This window comes from Panthera tigris (genome assembly GCF_018350195.1).
Source record: "Panthera tigris isolate Pti1 chromosome A2 unlocalized genomic scaffold, P.tigris_Pti1_mat1.1 chrA2_random_Un_scaffold_116, whole genome shotgun sequence".
In the NCBI taxonomy this organism is placed as follows: Eukaryota; Metazoa; Chordata; class Mammalia; order Carnivora; family Felidae; genus Panthera; species Panthera tigris.
In genome coordinates, this window is record NW_024962145.1 from 68,060 (window position 1) to 73,635 (window position 5,576).

The 5,576-nt window shown below is 57.6% G+C and overlaps 1 long non-coding RNA gene across 1 annotated transcript; it reads right to left on the bottom strand.

The window, feature by feature from the left end:
- Nucleotides 1–4,022: 4,022 nt before the first annotated feature.
- On the bottom strand, nt 4,023–4,776 carry LOC122236182. The gene is made up of 2 exons (XR_006214305.1): nt 4,606–4,776; nt 4,023–4,320 (listed from the first exon to the last, which is right to left on the bottom strand). It is a non-coding gene; the product is annotated as an uncharacterized LOC122236182 (long non-coding RNA).
- Nucleotides 4,777–5,576: the final 800 nt, after the last annotated feature.

Consider the following 5,576-nt stretch of genomic DNA (forward strand, 5'->3'; position numbering starts at 1 on the left):
TATATGTTGGCTGTGTTACAGGAAGGCTGTGTCTTCTTGGTTCTGGAGGCCTAAGGCTCAGCCTGGCCTCCAGGGTCCTTTTGGAGGCCCTCTCCATGGATTCCTGCAGGACACTGAGGCTGGCAAGAATGGTGGGTGCCCAAGCTTCGGGGTCCAGCCCTCAGGAAAGCAGATATGAAGAGGGGACAGAGAAGGGGCCGCCCACTTGATGTTCTGGAGGCTTCCACCTGTGCAGCCCTGGCCACGAGCCGAACACATTTGTTCTTGGTCAAGCCCCGCAGCAATGCAGTACAGGTGTCCCTTTGTGCCAAGAAGGAGGAGGAGGTGGAGGCTGAGGCTCATGGACCGACTGTCCAATTCCACAGTGAGCGAGCGGGACTCACACCCAGGTCTGCCTGTCCATCTCTGGGGCTGGGAAGCTTGGCCATGCTGCCTTCTGAGTGGAATGCAGGCTGAGTGAGCCCAGGAGCCTGAAAGATGGAAAGGCTGCTACGTGCCTCTCTGTGGCCAAGAAGCTGTCCCTGTGCGGCGTAGAGAGTGGGTCTGTGGGTCCTTCAGGCCTCACCGTGGCGTCTGAGAGTACTGGGACGGAGCCTTGATCTTGGGCATACAACAGTGGACTCGGGGGACATTCGGACCCTTTCCTTGGCCTGCCAACCCCCAAACCTGAGTCCCAGCTGGGAACTTTGCTTGACTCAGGCATGTGTGAGAGGGCTTCAGAGCTCGCTCAGGACAGGGCCACACAGAAGATTAGGGCAAGAGTGTTTTCCACCAGTTGCTGAGGACCAGGGAGAACCACGTAGGACCTGGCCCTTATTCCCAGCTGGAAGAAAGATGAGGGTCGTCACATATCCTCATCTTTCAGCTCGTATGAGAAGAGAGGCTGGCCATCTTCCCTTCCTGCTTTTTGTCCCAACACAGTGGTCCAGGGACATAGAGCAGAACGAGGCTCTTTGGCTGAAGAGGTAACCCCACCTGGCACTCCTTTGATTCTTTAGCACAGTTTCTGCATCTGTGAAATGGGTACGCGCCTTCCTCTGAGTAGGGTAGACGGGAGCATCAGATACTCGGGATCTTGTGGCACCATGCAGAAATGCTGAAGTCAGATCTCTGCTGTCTCTGCGGTTTTAAAATCAGCTCTCTGGCCCCTCGAAGCCTAGAGGGCTCCCTTAACTGAAAACCAGGGACACAGTAAGGCCAGCCCGTCCCACCAGTGCCCAGCAATGTCTTCCGACTGATGTGCTTCTCTCAAGGGGACTTAGGCCAGGCCTGGAGCTAGGTTTGGGGGCTCTGTGTGGTATCTGACCTGAAGTACAACAAAACCCTCCTCCTCCTGCCCCCAAGTGGGCCAAGACTTAGGACACTTTTAACTTGGATGTCTTTGAGTGATGCTAAGTTTCTCAGAATCCATCTTTTCAACTTCCCAAATAAGCATGAGATGTGAGGTATCCCTACCTCACTGCTGTCTGCAGTCCAGTCCCAGAGCACCTAGTCATGGGCACACCCCACGACACCTGCTCGCTATAGACCTGTGTCCGGGTGTGTGCACACAGGTGCACATCATGTGCTAATGGAGGTGAAGCATGCTGGGAAAGTGGCTCTCACCCATGCACCCACACTATCCCTCACCTGCACTCTATCTCCTGCTATGCTCCCTCTCTCTTGGGGGGGGGGGGGGTCCTGCACCAGCCACAGGTGAGCCCTGCCCCGCCCAGTGCCTCTCCCAGAACCTGATCAGGCCCTGCCAGGCCAACCGTGGCCAGGATCAGTAACCACGTCTGGAAGGAGTTCCCAGCATGGCTCTTCACAGCTTTCTCCTGCTTCTTGGTATCGGCACAGAATGCAGCAAGGGCTCTCAACCCAGGGTCCTACCCTGTGGTCCTTAATAATGCTGGAGGCTGAGCAGGTGCTGCTTTGGACACTGGCCACCAGGAGCCACCAAATCTCCCCTGAGAGGGCTTCCCGGGTTCCCTGGGGCAGAACGTGGCAGGTCTCTGGCTAGGCCCTGGAGCAATGACAGGTGCAGGCAGGTCCCATGGCCTCTGGGAGACATCCTATCTCTGGAGACTGATGTTGGGCAGCTTGGCTGGGAGGGGAAGGAGGACCCTGGGGGCTTGGGGATAGTGTCCATCATGACTTGACTGATCTGGGCCAGGGGTTAAGGCCGCAGTCACACCTGTGTCCCCGGTCCACGCAGGCCCTTGATCGCAGTCCGACAGGGCTCTGGTGCCACTGAAATGAGCATGGATCCCGGACGAAGGAAGACCGTGTGGAGAGAATTGGTGGTGGGGGTTGGGGGATCCACGTCTGAGGTGTGTCGTCACCCGGAATGACGTGTGATTGCAGGTCCAGGGCAGACGTCCCCAGAGCAGTGACGTGCCAACAACTGAGCGCTAGCTTTCCCGAAGGGAGAGAGTATCACCGAGGCCTTGCCTTTTCTCCAGCAGCCCTCTTAGTGAGGGCCACGGTGGGGAGAGTGACATTGCCTCTGGAGAGCTTCACTCCGACCCAGTCTGGGGCACGTCTTCGGGTGCTGAGCCCAGCATCTTCCTGGATGGCTGCCAACATTGGCCGGTCTCCCTCTGGAGACTGCACGTGGAGGGCTCCCAGTCTGGGGCCTTGGCAGCTGCCAGGATTCAAACACACCCTCCAGGCTTCCTGGGGACAGGGGGCTGCCTTCCCGGGGGATTCTTCACATGGTCTCCTGGGAAGACTCAATCACTAGAGTTTTTCTTAGTTCAGAATGTCCAAACGACAATGGCAATGGCGACGATAGAAGGAAAGCAGCTGAACTTCAGCACTCTGTCCCTCACACAGGCCTGGGGGTGCAGCTCTATCTGACCCCCAGGAGCTGGAGCCCTAGGTGTGGCTGTCCACGCTGGGAGCCTCGGTTCCAACAGAGCCACTGTTACCTGAGGGACTGGACGGGACCCATCCGCCCTCCAGGTGCTGCATCAGGGAACAGAGAGGCCAGGCCTAATTCCACTGCACAAACCCAAACAGAGGTCCCGGCTACCAGCCTGCAGAGGCCCAGAGCTGTCCAATTACATTTAGCTGGGTTTAACAAGCCATAGGGAAAACCAGTGGTTCTCAACCCGTGGCACTTTGCCAACTAGGGGTGATTTTTGTCCCCCAGAGGACCCCTGTACATTTCTGGAGACATTGTCTGTTATGACTGGGGGGGGGGGATACTCTTGGCATCTATTAAGTATAGGCCCGGGATGCTGGTAAACATCCTGCAGTGCACAGGACAGCATCCTCCAACAGCACGGAATTATCTGGCACAAAACGTCAATGGTGCTGGGGTTGAGAAACCCTGGGTAAACCCTCATGCTGGCAATGGATTTCTGATTTTTACTATAAAAAAAAAATGACAGGACAAAATAAGGACAAAAAAATTCCAACTCAAAAAAAGAAAAAAAAGAAAAAAAAATTCTGGGAAATGAGTAAGCTGGAGGGAGGCAGTGCGGCCGGTGGGGCAGGTGTGGGATGGAGTCATGAGCGGGCTCTTTTAGTAGCAGGGCCCAGGGCTGGCCACGAGGTAATGTCCGAGGCAGGGTGGGGCAGGTGAGGCCCCTAGAAGTGGAGGGGGCTGCCAGGCCCCTGGAGAGGAGGCGGCTGATCTTGGCCCAAGAAAGGGTCTTTTCCAACAACCCAGGGCCTGCAATCAGGCTCCTAGAGCCGGGACACCCAGAGCCGCGTGCCCTCTGTGGGACAACGTCCTGTAACCTCTGCTCCATTGTAGCTGGAGCCTCCTCCCAGGAGAAGCTGCCTGTTGAGACGTGACTGGGGGGCTTCAGGGGCTGTCCCTCCACAGCTTCTCTGACAGCACTGCAGGCAAAGCAGGCTAAACAACATTCACGGGTGGCTGGCCCAGGGGACCCGGCCGGGCGAGCGGCCCCCAAAAGCTCCCTGACACTCTAGACACACCTCCTCCCCTGGGAAATCTGGGAGGCTCTAGGGGTGCTGCTTGCTTAGGGGTTAAGAGGCTGGCAGCAAATAAACACACACAGAAACAAAGAAACAGTAACAAAAACCACGGTTGTGCCAGGGCTCTCCCCCCTCCCCCCACCGCCACGACATCCAAGGGGCAGCTGCGGCCACTGCCCTTGGGCCAGATGGGGGCCCGGGTTTCCCAGGAAGGGAGACCTCCGTGAGGGAAATGAGACCAGGGACAGTGGGAGAGGGGGGTCTCCAAACACAGTTTCGAGGGCTTCACTCCATTTCATTCATCAGCATAAAACACAGGGACGCGGCAGCACAGAGGACAAGGGACACATCCATCAGTGGGGCCTGGCTCACTCTGTGTGAGAGCAGTTTCTGGAAAATAAATAAAAGAAAAAATAAAAACCCTAGAAGAAGAAAGGGAGAATAGGGGTAACCTCCTGGCTGTTCTGCCTTGACAACTGGATCCTGTTTCCTCTGGCCTTTTTGGGACACCCTCTCTGTGTGGTCAGATGCTACTACGGTCTGGGGACAGTCACGGGAAACCCAACGGCACTCCGTCCTAGCCCTGCCGCCACCAGCCGCCACTGCAGTCCTTTCCCGGCACGTCTGAGTGCCTGAGTGTGCTGGGCTAGGAAGGGGGTCCTGGCCCGCTCTTACCCGCTTCAGAGAGGTCCCGCAAGGAGCTGCTGAGGGCACTGCGCTTGAGGCCCTCACCGCTGGCTTAGCTGTTATCCAGGCAGGCTCGGCTCAGCGTCCCGTTGCCGGACTCCTTTTTGAGGCTGGAGCACTGGGACATGCTGGGCCGCACGACGCCTTTCTGTTTCTCGAGCTCTGCTGACACAGAGGGGGCGAGGGACCAGTGAGAAAACAAAGCCTTGAGGGGGAGGCTCTGGGCCCTCTGTGTAGGCTTGGCATCACACCCAGCTGCCATCTGTTTAGCCTGAGGAAAAGTCAGGGCCCACGGCTGTCTTGGGAAAGAAAGAGAAGGTGCGAACGCTGCCTTTGACAAAAGGGAGCCAGGAGGAAACTCTGAAAGGGAGGCTGGAGAGGCACGGGCCTTGGGGTCTGCAGGAAAGACCGTCACTTTGCAGGCTTGAGGGCTGGCAAGGAGACTGTCTGGCCTGGGTCTGCGGATGAGCAAGGGGTAAAAGGGTAACCGACCTTGCCGTGGGTGGGGCCCAAAGGTGGGGGGTAGTTGTGTGTCTCCAGGGAGTGAGGCTTGGAGCCAGGAGAGAAAAGATGATAATCAGGTCCGATGAAACCCACAGGATGGGCTTGGTGGTGACTTCCCTGACGTGGAAGAGGAAAGAAGAATAAGCACACCAAGGTGCAACGAGATCAGCTCCGGATCTCCGGGAAATCTCGTCTCGTGGGGCGACGGGGGAACCAGGCCTCTCTCAGGCCATGCCATGTGGTCCCACAGGCAGGATGGGCCTGGGCCATGGAAGCCCTCACTCTCACGTGGAGGCCTCTGCTGCCCTCCCCACGCCACCTCCTCTGGCCTGGGTATGGGGGCTGCCCTGTCACAGGGCTGTGGGAAGGCCAGGTGAGACCAGGGCACCTCACTTTTGTGGGCCCCCAGAGTCCCTGGCACCAGATGGGAACCAACGGCCGCGTCCAGCAAGTCC